Here is a 16,968-nt window from a genome sequence, read left to right on the forward strand (position 1 = left end):
TTCTTTCTTTTCACATGAAATACATCATCAGTTTTATACGTAGACAGAAGATGGACTGATAATTTCATTTCCTGTACTGTACTTCTTTTGAAATATTCTGGTAAAATGGAGTGGTATTGTAAAACCATGTTATGTGTATAGACAAATGCACCCTGGCACTGTGGAATATATTGGTTTGATTTTATAGTAGTGATGTCCTCTAACTACGTGGTGAAAACCCCTGCAGCTAGAATTGATTATGAACATGATCAATAGATTATATAATCGAAATAGCACTGAAATTAACTTATAATGATCTATAATTAAACAAAGATGTTCATGTTGAAAATTCTGTTTTTCAAAACAAAAACTTCTAAATTTCAACTCTTTTGGTGTACTATTACTTATTCTATTACTACTATTCTATTACTTATTTATAGATCTGATTGAAGCTATAAAATTTTCACAAGTGTTGCTTTACTATTCATCATAATTCAGTTATTTGGGGTTAGCAATTCACTTTAGCCTCTTGATGTGTTGAACTGAATAACTTTGATACAGGACCTCATATGCATGTCAGAAATGTATTTCCAGGGTGCCATCTCTAGGGTTGTTACTTACTTACTTTACTTAGGCGATCCCTCGTTGGACGAGTAAGATGGTCTTCCATTATGGATTTCCTTGTGGGTCCGTAGGTGGCTGTGGAGCCCTATTCTTGCTCTGCATCTTCTTCCGCAGTGAGGGCATTGGTTTCCAGGTGGAAGGCGTTCCCGGTCGGGGTTGGCTTGACGCGCCTTCCTCCTGGCACGTTTCTCTCTTTCACCCTCCACTCGCGCCTCCTCGAATTCTGCAGCACTGCTGGTCACAGCTGTCCTCCAGCTGGAGCGCTCAAGGGCCAGGGCTTCCCAGTTCTCGGTGTCTATGCCAGAGTTTTTAAGGTTGGCTTTCAGCCCATCTTTAAATCTCTTTTCCTGTCCACCAACGTTCCGTTTTCCGTTCTTAAGTTCGGAGTAGAGCAACTGCTTTGGGAGACGGTGGTCAGGCATCCGGACAACGTGGCCGGCCCAGCGGAGTTGATGTTGGAGGACCATCGCTTCAATGCTGGTGGTCTTTGCTTCTTCCAGCACACTGACGTTTGTCCGCTTGTCTTCCCAGGAGATTTGCAGGATTTTCCGGAGGCAGCGCTGATGGAATCGTTCCAGGAGTTGCATATGACGTCTGTAGACTGTCCACGTCTCACAGGCATATAGCAGGGTTGGGAGGACAATGGCTTTATAGACAAGCACCTTGGTCTCCCTACGGATGTCCCGGTCCTCAAACACTCTTTGATTCATTCTGGAAAATGCTGCACTTGCAGAGCTCAGGCGGTGTTGTATTTCGGCGTCGATGTTGACTTTGGTGGAGAGGTGGCTGCCAAGGTAGCGGAAATGGTCCACATTTTCTAATGTGACACCATTAAGCTGTATTACTGGCATTGGAGAGGGATTGGCTGGCGACTGCTGGAACAGCACCTTGGTTTTCTCAATGTTCAGTGACAGGCCGAGCTTCTCGTATGCTTCTGCGAAGGTGTTTAGAGTGGCTTGTAGATCTTCTTCTGAATGCGCACAGACGACATTGTCATCAGCATACTGGAGTTCTATAACAGATGTTGTTGTAACCTTGGTTTTGGCTTTCAGTCTGCTGAGGTTGAATAGCTTGCCATCTGTCCGATAGATTATTTCCACTCCGGTGGGAAGCTTCCCATCAACAAGGTGAAGTATCATAGCGATGAAGATGGAGAATAGAGTTGGGGCGATAACACATCCCTGTTTGACACCGGATTCCACTTTAAATGGGTCACTTTGGGAGCCACTGCTGTCCAAGACTGTTGCCATCATGTCATCATGGAGGAGCCGCAGGATGTTCACAAATTTGTTAGGGCACCCGATTTTGTGGAGGATGGTCCAGAGAGCGCTGCGATTCACTGTGTCAAATGCCTTTGCAAGGTCGATGAATGCCATGTACAGGGGTTGGTTTTGTTCCCTGCATTTTTCTTGGAGTTGTCGTGCAGTGAAGATCATGTCCACGGTTCCTCTGGAGGGGCGGAAGCCGTTCTGGGATTCTGGGAGGGTGTCTTCTGAGAGGGGGAGAAGGCGGTTTGCAAGGATTCTTGCGAGGATTTTCCCAGCGGAGGTTAGAAGGGAGATACCTCGATAGTTTCCGCAGTTTGTTCTTTCCCCTTTTTTGAAGAGGGTGATGATGGTGGCGTCCTTGAAATCTGCTGGGATTTTCTCGGTCACCCACACTTTTTCTATGAGCTGGTGGAGTTGGTGTGTTAGCTCAGGTCCTCCCTCTTTAAAGATTTCAGCAGGGATCCCATCTGGTCCACTGGCTTTGTTATTCTTCTGTTGGCTGATGGCATTGCTGACTTCTTCCAAACTAGGCAGTGCTGCAAGCTCATCCCTGGTTTGTTGTTGTGGGATTTGTGAGAGGACCTCGTCGGCCACATTGGAGCTGCGGTTCAGGAGGCTTTGGTAGTGTTCTTTCCAACGTAGTGCAATTGAGTTTTGGTCCTTCAGGAGTTTGGTTCCATCTGATGAGCGTAGAGGCTGTATGCCATGGTTTCTTGGTCCATAGATGACCTTTGTGGCTTTGAAGAATCCCTGAGCATTATGGGTATCTGCCAGGTGTTGGATTTCTTCGGCCTTCTTTGTCCACCAGATGTTCTTGAGTTCTCTTGTCCTTCTTTGGACCTCAGCTTTTGCACTAGCATAGATCTTTTTCTTAGCAGCACAGTTGATGTCTCTCTGCCATGCTTGGAAGGCTTTCCTTTTCTTGTCAATTAGCTGTTGGATCTCGATGTCATTTTCATCAAACCAGTCTTGATGTTTCTTGGCTTGGTATCCAATAGTTTCTTCGCAGGCTTGGATGATGGAGGTCTTCAGTTTGTTCCAATGTTCCTCAACATTTTCGGGGTGTTCTGTGGGTAGATGGTCCTTGAGTGCTGTTTGGAGATGGGCTCGCCTGGAGGGCTCCTGAAGGGCTTGGGTGTTCATTTTGCGCCTTGTCTTCCTTCCTTGGAGTCTGCGCTTGGGGGCGATCTTGATAGCCATCGAGGATCGAATTAGCCTGTGGTCAGTCCAGCAGTCGTCAGCACCTATCATGGCTCTTGTGAGGAGCACGTCACGGCGGTCTCTGGCGCGTGTGATTACATAGTCTAAGAGGTGCCAATGCTTTGACCGGGGGTGCTTCCATGATGTCTTGAACTTGTTTTTCTGGCGGAAGAGCGTGTTGGTGATGACAAGGTTGTGCTCCGCACATTTGGTGAGAAGCAGGATGCCATTTGAGTTGCTGTTTCCAACCCCGTCTTTTCCTATGGTGCCTGGCCACAGGTCGAGGTCTCGCCCGACTCTTGCATTGAAGTCCCCCAGGAGAATGATTTTGTCCTCCTTAGGTATCCCCGATAGGACGGTGTCCAGCTGACAGTAGAATTTCTCCTTGATGTCTTCATCAGCGTCTAGTGTTGGTGCATAGGCACTTATGATGGTTGCCCGTTGGTTTTTGGCAAGATCAACTCGGAGGGTGGAGAGACGTTCGTTGATACCAGTGGGTGCTTCGGACAGATGTTTCATCAGATCATTTCTTATAGCGAAGCCAACTCCGTGCATTCTTTGGTCTTCTTTGGGCAGTCCCTTCCAGAAGAAGGTGTAGCCTCCTTTTTCTTCTTTCAGCTGTCCCTCTCCTGCTCTCCGGGTCTCCTGAAGGGCTGCTATGTCGATGTTGAAGCGTCCCAGCTCCCTTGCGATGATGGCAGTTCTGCGTTCGGGGCGTTCACTGCCACTGTTGTCCATCAGAGTCCGTACGTTCCACGTACCGAAGTTCATTTTTCTTTTTTGGCCGCAGGGTGGTGACCCCACTGGACGCGGCAGTCCAGTCAGGGATGAGTGAGGCAGACTATGTTTGGGGCACCTTTTCTAGCCCCCTCCCCATGTGGGGTGAGCAGAGTGGGTCCTCAATAGGGCTGCTCAGTCGTGGATACAGCTGCCGAACTACTCAACTGCCTCGGACCTTGAGGTAGAACGACTGAGTCCGTACCCACCGCCCATGTGCCAGTCTGTGACTAGGGGCTTCCAGATTTCACAGTCCTGCCCCCGTCGCCACTCGCTGATCGCCATGGGACTTTGGTTGCTTGGTTTTTATTTTCTTTGGAAGACGCCTGTGCGTGGGTTTTTTTAATGTGTGGAGGTCAGTGCACAACTGATCAACACACAGACTTCACAGAGTGAGGTTCCACTGGTGATGTAGTTTAACACAATGACCGTGGCTTCTCAGTCTGTTGCAGCCTTCTTCCGCCTTCGCAGCCGTTGTAACATGTGCCATGTTATCCTCCGCCTGCTCCGCCGTTGAGGTCTTTGGGTCTTCAGACTGTGCTTGGTCTGGAACCTCCCCCGCAGCCACTCCTGGGAGTGCACGACTCCAGTTGTTGTGCCTACAGGTTCATCGGAACACGCAAGCCCCCTCACCACGACAAGGTGACAGTCCATCGACAGTCCATCTAGGGTTGTAGTTGTGACTGAAATGTAAGTACCTGCCTTCTGATCCTCTGGTAAGAATTTCTGTTTGCCAGTTGAAGTAACAATGAGACTTTCCATGATGCTGCCTTTATGCCATAGCTGAGGAATACAGTTGCTCTCTGTCTCAATTGTTGGGACAGAAATGTTTTGTGTGTGCTATAAAAACTCAGCAAATGCATAAGTGACTTATGTAGATATTTAATGTCTTTTTAGCCAATGTGAAGAAAGTATCTCCATAAGATGGACAGAAACTCAGATCACAAAGTTCTGGGAAGTATACACGCATTGAGGAATGCTAGTTTGATTTTCCTTTTTGATTTATTCTGCTGTAATTTATCTTGGTTGGTATTAGAATCAAACTATTCCATTATTTAAGCACTTGTCAAACCCAGTCTTATTAAATTAATTAAAATAATTGTTTTCTATTTACATTTTACCTGTTTTCATCCTTCAATTTCTGGATCTATTAGGTAAGGCAAGTGTTAGTGACTGACTTCATTGGGCATTTTCCAAGACCCATTCCAAAGTTGTGATCAAACTATTGAAGGGTCCACTGGTACGTTGCTGATTGCTTGGGTGCTTCTGTTTCTACAGGTCCCCTGTCTTACTGTGATTGCCTCTTTGTTGGACCTTTACCAGGATTTAAAACAGTGACAAGAGTTCAAAGAGGGAACACTGTTTTCTATCTGACCCATAGATTGTAGCCTAAGGGAGAGGGTTAATCTATTGGTCAATGATAAAGATTAAGGAAAATAAGGACCCATACAAGAGTCTCTGCACAGGGCACTTATGTAGTGGAAAAAGAACTATATTTTTGAAATATTTTTTCTCATATAGAGAGGGAGTTGGGCTCCCACTCCAAACGTCTCTTGCTTTGAAAAATACATCCCTTGATCTAGAACTGGCATCAAAATGTAGCTGTTCTCCCATATGTGATGTTGTTTGGGAGCTAAAGCTCCCATGTACTTCTGTCTTTGTGTCTGGAAAACTGGTGGCTTTTCTCTTAAGTGCAGGTGGTCTGGCTTGCTTCTTTGGCACTGAGAGCAAGCGGAAGTTAATATTGCAAGACTACAAACAGATGTATTGGAGAGCTGCAGTATGTAGCCTCAGGGCTATCTGTTCACTTCCTAGCTCTACATATTCTTTAAATCCTCTTGCCAAGATAAATAAGAGATTTTAGGCTTTGTAGTTTTTCTTCATCGTTTCTTTCTCTCTGTTTCTGATTCCCTTTGTTTCACTCCGATAAAGGTTGGAAAAGTTGTCTTTTGGAATACAGCCCCCACTTTACCACACCCTGTATTTTGGACATTGATCCACATAGTGTCTTGATGGTGTCTTATACTGTAGTTAAACTTAAGTGATGTGATGTCCATTTATAGACTACATCAGCATTAAGGTTCCTTTATAGCAACTCCTGCAACAAAAGGACATATTAATTACAAGAACTGGTTTAGATTGCTGACTTGGGTAAACCACTCTTGGAGATATTTTTTTACAGTTAACATAAACTGAGGCAGTGTGGGGAACAGCATTTTAATATATTTCCTATTTCTCAGTTTCCAACTCTATCTTAACATGTTCAGAAAGCTAATATCTTTCATCTTTTTTTATGCCGTTACAACATGTGCTGAACTTTCAGAAGGTATTCATTAGTCATTTTCAGTTTTGAGAATTGACCTAACTCTTAGGAATGGCAAGAATCAAGTTACAGTTTTTAGTCTGCTAGCTCAGCTGGGGTATATATACATTCTGATTCTTTCTTAGACCTTCTGGTACCCTGGACAGCACTTAGCATTTTTTGTGCATATACATCCAATCTACATATTGCAAGTTAGCCATCATTTCTTGCTTGTGCCTTTCGGCTTGGTAAACCTTCCCTACCCATCAACCATGAATTGCGACAGCTTGCCACTGTAGGAGGAAACAAGAGTTATAAGAATTTACTGGTAAAGCCACCTCTGAATATTCCTTGCTTAAGAAAATCCTATAAAATTAATAGGGTTATCATAAATTGACAGGCAATTCGATATACACACAAGTATTAGCTCTGGGTCTGGTGACATGATATATACAAGAAGCAAAAAATGCATATAACCAATATATTACAGAGAAGCCCATCCTGGTGCTTCTATCTATACATATTTAGTCTGTGTTTGCATTTTGAATTTTATTGTTCTCATCCTGGGAGCTTGGCTGAAGAATCAGTTTAATATGAAACAAGGCAGCAGAACTACAGGTTCCCGGAACAGCAAGAGTGACATAGTTAGCTCCAGAGAGGTCATAATGTGTGCATATACTTCTTCCCAGAGTTTGAAAAGTTCATTTGAATTGGAATCATTGTACGTCTGTGCCTTTAATGTCTGTCAGTTTGCCCTTCATAACCTATTATCACTTAGTTACTTTTAGCCAGAATGTTGTTGGCTTCAGAATGCATTTGTCAATTAATAAGACAGGCTTTTGGGGAAGGGGAAGGGGAAGGGGCACACTCTGAGGAGGTTGGGTGGGATGGGGGGATATGAGTTTTAAAGGACCTTTTAGTGTATTTACTGTGTTTGAATTCTGTTCTTACCACACTGTTACTATTTGATTGTTTTTTAACTTTTGAACTCCTGGAGGATTTTTGGGGGGGGGGGGGTGTATGATCCAATCCTATGAGAACCAGTACCAAAAAAAGGCCATCTCCCTTATCACAAATCTGTCCTGACCAGAATACATTAAGAAGAGCCTTTTCTGGAAATTTTTAAACATGGGCAGGCTGGTATTGGAAGAGACATTCATTCAAAAATGTGGGTGCTAAACCATTGGTACTTCTAAGGTAAGTATCAACAGCCTGACATGTGTTCAGAAGAAAATAGGCAGCTGAAGTAACTTGTTCAAAAGCATAATATGCAATATGATTTCAACTAGCTGTGCCGGTTAACATTATAGGATGCAACAAGATTTCTTGAAGAGCATCCTTACAGAGTGAACTGCAGCTGTCCAGCTTGGAAATTATCATATAGTGGATCACTGAAGCCAGATTGTCTCTGCAGAGGAACTACCAAACCAGTTGAAGCTGGTAAAACACACTCTATACCACTGAAGCCATCTGAATGGCTAATGACAGTATTCAGTACAGAAGTAGCCCCATGCTATGCACTTTCTCTTTTATAAGTAATGTAACTATATCTTTAAAATTATTATAGATATATCTATCAATATTTCCATCTTGCCTACAATTTAATGAGAAGCTTTCTATTATATTTTCAGCCTTTCTGAAAGCAGAAATACAGGAAGAGTAATAACCTGTCTAAAATGAAGTTTTGCATAATTTCAATTATATAACAGCCCATTCACATCTAAAGTAAAGACCATACTAGCATAAACCCAATATTCATATGCAGATAATTTCTCATCTAAATAAGCTAATTTTATTATAATGTATTCATTATAATACAATGAGCTAAAATTCTTACTCAGAAAAAATTACTTTATAGTAGGATTTCAATTTCTTTTTGTACCAATTATGCATTTGATTTTATCATCTGAATATTCTTAAATCTGGTACATTTGTTTCCATAGGCCTACTTCATGATTGCAGTTATCTTTGTAATGTATGAGTTAATCAGCAAAATAAAATATTAATTAACAATATATATTTTTTATGTCAGAAGCAACTTGAGAAACTGGTGTGAGAGAATTGGCCGTCTGCAAGGACGTTGCCCAGGGGACGCCCAGTTGTTTTTTATGTGTTACTATCCTTGTGGGAGGTTTCTCTCATGTCCCCACATGGGGAGCTGGAGCCAAAAGAGGTAGCTCATCCATGCTCTCTCCAGATTCGAACCTCCGACCTGTCGGTCTTCAGTCCTGTCAGCACAAGGGTTTAACCCATTGCACCACTGAGGGCTTGAATGTTACTTTTAAATGCCTACAGATTAGAACATAACCAAAAATAAGTGATCTACATAGGCACATGATTAAATATCAGTTCACTTTTATTTTGTTTCATATCATTGAGGTAAAGTGAAATTTGCAGGCCACTTTGAGAAAAAAACAACAACCCAGAATTGTTTTAATTATGTTTTGTTTCACACATATATTAATACTTGTCAGAACCAAGCTCTTTATTAATAAATAAATACTTTGTCAAATTAATGTAGTTGACCAAGGTGTGCACATTTGAACTCCCAAGTTGTCATAAACCCAACTTTACATACAAATAAGGGGCTATGTTTCAGTTATGGATTGCATTATTGATCGTTATGTTAATTCTTAAAAGCAAGCTTAAAATCTATGACATCAGAATCTGAAGTCAAACAGTATTTGTAATGTACATATTAATAACACAAAGAATGTCCTTCGTTATCTCACTACATTCCAAAAACTAGCAGTGAAATGAGAATTCAAAGCAACGTGATTCTGTTCTAACATCACAGCATTTTTATGGAACTGGACGAAACGTTATCTGAAATTCCTAACTGTCGGGAAACCTAGTGTCACTAAATGATCCTTGCACTCTGTGTTTGTAATGTTGAATATGCCTATTAACCTTTTCCCAGTCTCAGTCAAGTTTGAATACTAATATATTCATGCTAGAACTTGATTATAACCCTAAGCTAAAATTCTAAGTGGCATCTATCTATGGCATCTGAAAATATTTGCTAAAAACATGTCAAGACTCTCTGGTTGTACAAATTGCCCTATCAATTCTACAGTTACTCAACATTAATGACTTCATCATGAAAGCATGTGTTAAGGATCAAGCCAATGGAAAAATTCAGTAAATACACTGAATGTTTTACAATGTTATCAGTGGGTGTTCCTTCTTTCTCTTCAACAAGTGTCCAAAGATTAATGCAAGGGCAAGAAGTGTCAACCAAATTAAAACTTTGTAAATTATTTACTACACATGAATAGCTGATGCTCTACTTTATACCAATTTCCATTCTTGAAGTAGCTCGAAAGAATTATCAGGTCAAGCCATTCATACAGTATGTTATTTCATATTGCGTATTGTTTAACTGATGTAAATTAAAGCGTTTTTTTTCAGATAGAATGCTTTATTTAAATGAGAAAAAAAATTATACTGCCCATATTAAACTGAACTGTTTTTGCAGACAATAAAATTGGGGGGGGGGGGGAGGGGTAGGGAGTTACCAAGGATAAATGATATATGATCCTTTTTTCTCTTTTGTGTGTGCACACTCTTTTAAAGGGTTTAACAGTGAATTACAGATTTATCCTTGGGTATTGTTGATACACATGTATTGTGTATACATGTGCTTCTTGTAGGATTCCTAAAGACATTTGGTGGCCACAATCAGTCACCACTGTGAAATTGTGGGCAATTTCAAACACATTACTTTCTAATATTTGTATACTGTATTTGTTTTTCTGTAACCCAGAAAATGTGTTTTGCATTCTTTCAGTGCTACATATATTGCCCAAGAAGTATATAACCCATTGATTTCAACTGAGGTTCTTGTGATTAAAGTAAATGGGAGGCCATTCCAAGTAAATTGTACGTAGATACAGATCGTTACACAACAATATAGCAGTAATATTTTGAGTAATATCCTAATTCAGTCCTCACTGTTTGTGTAGGAATGATGCATAGATCCATAGGTTTTAGCTGGCAGATTTTATGTGGCATAGACTTTGACACATCAGTGAACTATAGCTACTGCGTTAAAAATTGTAATAGTCTGGGATGCCTTTAAAGTAAAATGCTGTATTACAATTACTAGGAAATCTGCTAATCCACTTACAGCCTAATGACATGGAAGAATGTTCCTACATAATTTCCACACGGAGAGAAGTTAGAATTGTACACAGATGCTGACTGCATTTTGTCAACATTGACTAATGCTCTGTCTGTGGCTAATTGCATCTTGCCCTACTTTTAAATCTAATTTCATCCACTCACCAAACCATTTCCAAGGCACTAACAAAAGAGAGGAATGTTAATGCAACACAGCAATCTAGAAAATACAATCATGTGTTTATCCCATTATTTTATTGACCCATTGTATATCTTATCACCCATGCAAGTCATAATATATAAAGAAACATATTGTGCGGAAGGCTGCAGAAGAGGGATCATACAGGCTTTTACCTGTTGACTTAAAATACTTTTTATGCTGATAGAAGACAAATAATCATATTTATAACTTCACAGCAACTTACTGAACATTTAAATGCTCAATGTACAAAATATGTTAGAATTCATGTTTAAAAGATATAGTGCACTTTCTGGTAAGGACTCTTCTGCTACATGATGTCAAATGTTAGTCCTCTTTTTGGGTACATTTGACCTGCTGATTCCAAAAATGGAATCCTATCAGCTCTAGTTTTTGGGATACAGAATATATGCCATACACCTTCATCTGCTCGCCCATAGAAAATCATGATAACCATATCTAAGAAGTGAGAGCTGATTCCGTCTATCCAATGCAGTTCTCCGAATCAGCACCCCAAATAACCCCAGGGACAGGCCAAAAAACCAAGACACCAATAATTTAATTTTTGTTGGGTTGTGTTATCCTTAATAGCTTTGTGGGGACACTGATTTGAGTTTCAAATCTGTGAACCACACTATTTGCTTAATAGAATGCCTTCTAAATCTTGTTAAAATTAATGACAGGAATAGAGTTTTGAAAACTATATACAAAATGTAAAGCCTAACACCTGCTGCTTGCATTTTCTACTTTGTACTAGTGCACACTACATTTTGAGTGTTAATCTGGTGCCTAACCAGTTCTACATCAGTGCAGCGGGGTTATGCCAGCTGTTAAAAATGCTTGGCTGTGGTGCAAGTATGATCTGGCAAGTTGACATGGGCAGCTGACAAGACAAAAAATGACAGTTATGTGAAAAGGAATGACAACCATATGGCATCAGTATTATGCTAATACTTTAGGTCCGAGGCATTATTTGGTTAGGCCTCATTTGAATGCTCCACATTTACACACAATTTAATTATTGTGTAATTTTATACCCAATTAAGTTTGAATTTCCATATTGTAATAACAGAAGGCTTTACACTTAGGAGGGACAGATATCTGTACAAAACTGCATCAGTGTATATGAGCAATTGTAAAGGCTTGTGGCTATTGCTGCATTAACTACCTTGCATCTGTTATTTGCACATAATTTATATGTATTGTTTTTAATTTGAGGTGCTATTACAGTGCTGCAGCTCATCTGAGTAGCCTTAACATTATTCAAGAGATGCAAGGTACTTATCCACTCTCGTGGTATTTGCTTATATATGTAAACACTGAGCTGTAACACATTTTCACTTTATGTAAGCAAGGTGTGATTCCTATTTGTTGCTTTGTTACAAGTATAGCCTGCTTTTCTATGTGTAATGAAATACGTAAAATACTGCTATTATTTCTAACAGTTTTCTATTAATATTGCTTCTAAGGAAGTCTTATCTTTTACAGCATATCTCTGTCAGTGTATGTATGATGTGAATGTCATGTAGCTTTTCAAATCTTGTTCACAAACCTTTTACTGCACAAATAGGGATGGGAAAATTTGTCAGTTTTGCATGCTTAAATATTTGGGTTTTTTTAATTACAAAAAACCAAAAACCTTCAAGTTCTGTGCATCCCCATCTGTTTGGAAATATATAAAGATGTGGAATGTCTCAAAAAAGAGCTGGTAATATGCATTCAATACTAGCATTACTGAACACATAGTGACATTCAGTTCTTGTGGGTTTTTTCGGGCTATATGGCCATGTTCTAGCTACATGGCCATATAGCCCGAAAAAACTCACAAGAACTGAGTGATTCCAGCCATGAAAGCCTTCGACAATACATAGTGACATTGTTGTTACTGCCATCAAATCAGTTTTTTCTTATGGCAACCATATGAATGGAAGACTTCCAAAGGTGCATCAATGCTGAGGAATTATTGCAGTTCGCCACACTTTAATTGCCATGGCTCAATGTTATATAATCATGGGACTTGTGGTTTTACAAAGCCATTAGCCTTTTCTGCCAAAGAGTGCTGGTGCCTCATCAGACCACTCATCAAATTGCATTAATTCTACAGTGAAGAAAAACCCTAAGTCTTCAACAACCCTGCTCAATTCTATCAAACTCAAGGCCGTGGCTCCCTTTATTGAGTCAAACTACCTGTAATACTGCCTTATCTCTTCCTAGTGTCTTCTACTTTAGCAAACATCATTGTCTTTTCCAGTGAGGTGTGCCTTCTCATGATATGCCCAAAGTATGATAGTCTCAGTTTAGACATTTTGAAGTCATGGGAAAGCATAGCCTTGATTTGGTGTGGGCACATTTATTTATTCTTTTAGCAGTCTAAACACATGAATTCATATTGGGGTGAAGCCCAATATTTTAGTCCATTAGACGGATATAATATGAAGCATATTAAGATATGGATCTCATAAAATCGTTATTAAAAATGAAATGTACATTTTGCACAAACTAATAATATTGTAACCCTGGTGCCTGACATGAGGCTAATAAGTTAGTGAAGGCAGTGTAGCAGAAGAAGAAGAAAAAGACCGTGGTTGGAATATAGCTGTGATGGTAGGCAGACATTGGAGAAACAGGCTGCTTCTAGAGTACATTTTGTTTGATTTTCCTTGCAGCCAATGTCTGAGCCTGGAAAAGCTGCAACCACCCACATTGTGCACCAACAGAATGGTAGCCCAAATAAACAAAATGCAGAAGAAGATTCCCCACAGTAGGATTTCAGAAAGTAGTACACAGTCACCATTCTATAAATAACAAACTGTTGTGACAGGTACACATGACTACATTTATTACCAGGGGTTAAACATTACTTTCTTTACCCTGTATAGTGTGAAAAGCAATCCTTCTAAGCTTTTGGCCCAAATGAACTTTAAAAAAAAAATATGGGAGTCTTTCCTACTTTCTTCCCCATCCCAAAGTGATTCCTCCTTAGCACTGCTTCATAGAATTATCTTTCCAGCTTGCAGTTGTGCCCCTGTTTTTGCAGTCCTAAAGGATGATATCATTTGTAGGAGCTCAGCTGTCTAGCAGTGCATTCTTTCTTCATATCCTCTGGGATGAAGCATCAAGTGTGTGTGTGTGTGTGTGTGTGTGTGTAAGTGCCAGTGAGAGAGAAGGGGGAGAGCGCTGATTACAACACCTGTCAGCATGGCTATAGCATGACGTATTTCTCAGTGTTCTAACCTGTAGAGGCAAGGAGACTTAGAGACTGAGATCATAGCAAAAGACAGATCGCCGCAGGGATGTAAGAAGCTGGTGGTATAGAAAAGGCAGCTATGTCCATTCAAAACACATTGGGTAAGCTGACAAATATTTTAAAAATCACTCCACCTGGCAGGACACCACACTGTTTTCAGCAGTGGTGTCTGATGTACAAGAGCCATTGAAGCTTAGCAATGGGAATAAACTGATGAGGTGTTTCAGTTTATTCTTATTGCCAAACTTCAACTGAACACAAAATTCAGTACAGTATGTAGGATTCATAAACTTGAACCTCTCTTGCCTTCCTTCTTACCATTTACTCCAGCATATAATGGAATCATTTTGGTAATGTAAAAAAACCCTTGGATTTGTAACCAGACTTTTCTATCTCAATTCCTAAATCATCTCTCAGTATTCCAGCAAAGTACTGACATACATATCTTTTTTTCAACAACACTCTTGACATACTGGTATATATTTGAAACATGATGGGAATGCAGATTTAGAATGGAAATTTTGCGGAATAGAAATTTTAGCAAAAACCTAGAAACATCAACCTTCCTCCCACTTTAAATGATTCAGTGACAAGGAATGTGAAAATGTTCTTTGATGATATTCTTATGGGCTCTTCACTTCTCAAAGCAGTGAGAAATTGTAGGTGCAATACTTAGATCTTGGAAATGGTTTTAGTACAATTCCCAGTCCCCTGTTTGGAAATTCAGCATGTACTGCTGCTGATAAAGAACTCAGGTGGTAAACTGAAATTACACATTAAAACCTGGGTAAATATAAATATCTATACTTGGCGCCAGAATAATATCAAAATTGGAATGGTCAGGGCATTCCAAAAAGAAGGTGCCACGATGCAATACCCATTCTCCAGAGTCCGCCTGGTTTCGAGATTGCCACATCCTACTCTAAACATAATAGATACAAATAGACAAACGTTAGATGTGCAATTCATGGAGTTGTCCCGATCATGCTGTAACATATGGGGAATGTCTTTTCCTACTTCCTCAGAGTGAGTCTGAACTGGGCCAAGCCATTTTAGACTGGATCTACATTGCCCAATAATCCAGTTTCAAAATGTGGATTAACTACATCAAACTGAATTAAATCAGTCTACACTGCTCTATAATCCAGATCAATGCAGTTAATATGTATTCTGAAACTGGATTATAGGGCAGTGTAATCCAGCCTTACTGAATGGTGTAGGAAATTAGATGACATTCCCTCTCCATTTGATATACAGAAGATGCCCAGTTGTTGTGTGCTTTGAAATTGTTTTATACTTAGGCCAACTCTGGGGCAAATCTGTCAGGGGTTTTTCTTCTTTCTGGAGCTAATAGTGACTTGGACAGGATCATGAAGTAGGTTTCCCTGTCTGAGCAAGGAATCAAACCTGGTCTCCAGAGTCATAGCCCAAACCACTAGACCAAGTTGGCTCACAAGTCACCCAAGGTGGCATTTAAATCTCCCTTCAGGGCAGGCAGTATCCATCAGTGCACCTGAGGCATTAGGCTAATTTCGGGCCCCCATGGCTAATTATATGACAAAATGGAATAATTTTGGATGCTGCCATTGATGGCTCTGAACACCTGCCACTTATTGCTTCATTCTGTCCAATAGTAGGAACTGGTCATGGGACCTCATCACAGTAAAGCATGGATACACTTTAAATCCAGTTGCTGCTTCCTGCATTCTGGGGCTTGTAGTTTAAGGGAGAAGCCTTTAAAATGCTCAGCCAGGCAGGTCCTGGGCCTCATTAAACTACAAACCCAAGAATGCTGCAGGAGGCAGCTCTAGTATGATGAGATGTAGAGAAATTGTAAAATGCCCTCTTATAGCGACCTTTTAAGAAGAATACATGTTTGTTTTTGTGTGAATGAAAAGACTCAAAAGAAAAATAATTGTCTCAGTTTTGGGAGAAAGGCAAGGTGGGTTATAAATAAATCAAATAAATAAATAAATTGTTGTTATGGAATTCCCCCCCTAGTGATATCAGGGCAACCCCCTCCTTCTTAGTGTTTAGAAAGAGAGTCAAAATCTGGCTCTGGGAGCAGACATTTGAAAAATAGAGCAGTGCAGTAATGTTAGTATGTTATATGTGCAACTTGACTACAGATTAGCCTTTGGACTATGACTCTGGATGACGTGATTCATTGAAATGTATTTTTATTATGCTTATTATGTTTTAATGTTTAACTTATGTTTTAACTGATGTGGTATGTTTTAAGGTACCCCTGAGTCCCCTTCAGGGTAGAGAAAGGAGGGATATAAATAAGGTAAATAAATAAATAGTTCCTACCTGCTAAATTCCCAGAACCTATTACCCTCCTCGGAAAATTAAAACTGTATTTTAGGATCAGCCTAAAGCTGATACCAAGATAAGAAGTGATTACACTTGTTCATTTGTATTAGAGCCCAATACAAGAGTTGTTCTGTGAGTGAACATTCACCAAGCTAGATGCCACTACATTTCATGGAAATGACTATAGAATAAGTAGTGACAATGATATATTCTAAGTAATTATGACTGTAGATTAACATTTCAGTTTTTAACTCATCATACTAATCTGTTTATGGTTCTTTTAACTTTCAGGAGCATTGTTATCCAGTTTGAAAACAAAGATTACTCATGTCTATCTTTGATGCAGTATGCATCAGCATGTTTTAGCACACTCTCTCAATCTAATTGTCAATTAGAATAATTGGCAAGCTCCACGAATGCTGTAGAAATGGCAGCAATGTTATTTATAAACAGTTAAAATGGAGAAATGTGCAATTTGATTTTCAGTGTGAGCTGTATACAAGCCTAGAGGTCCCTAATGCACAATTTGTGCCTTGAAAATCAAAAGCCATTATTCTCAGACTGTTGTTCAGTTGTCATGATAAAAGGAAATAATATTCTGCTAAGTTTTCTCCATTCTTGGTTCATTTAAATGACATCTTAAATCTGCAAGAGGATTTGATGAGATTTTTTTTCTTTACATGTGTTCAGTGGCATTTGTGTGCTTGATAATGTATAAACCATGCAAATGCTTCTGTCCATATTCATTGCTCAACAATTGAGGCTAGTACAAAGGGAAATGAATAAACATGGGTAAACACAGCAACAGCCCCCCAGTTCCAGCACAGAAACAATTTAAGGAACAATGTCTTGTTCTTGTTTCATTTATTTACCTATTGTGGACAGAAGAACCCTCGGTACATCATCATCATCATCGGGTTGTTTTAGGTTTTTC

The sequence above is a fragment of the Anolis sagrei genome, chromosome 3, assembly GCF_037176765.1.
Source record: "Anolis sagrei isolate rAnoSag1 chromosome 3, rAnoSag1.mat, whole genome shotgun sequence".
Classification (NCBI taxonomy): domain Eukaryota; kingdom Metazoa; phylum Chordata; class Lepidosauria; order Squamata; family Dactyloidae; genus Anolis; species Anolis sagrei.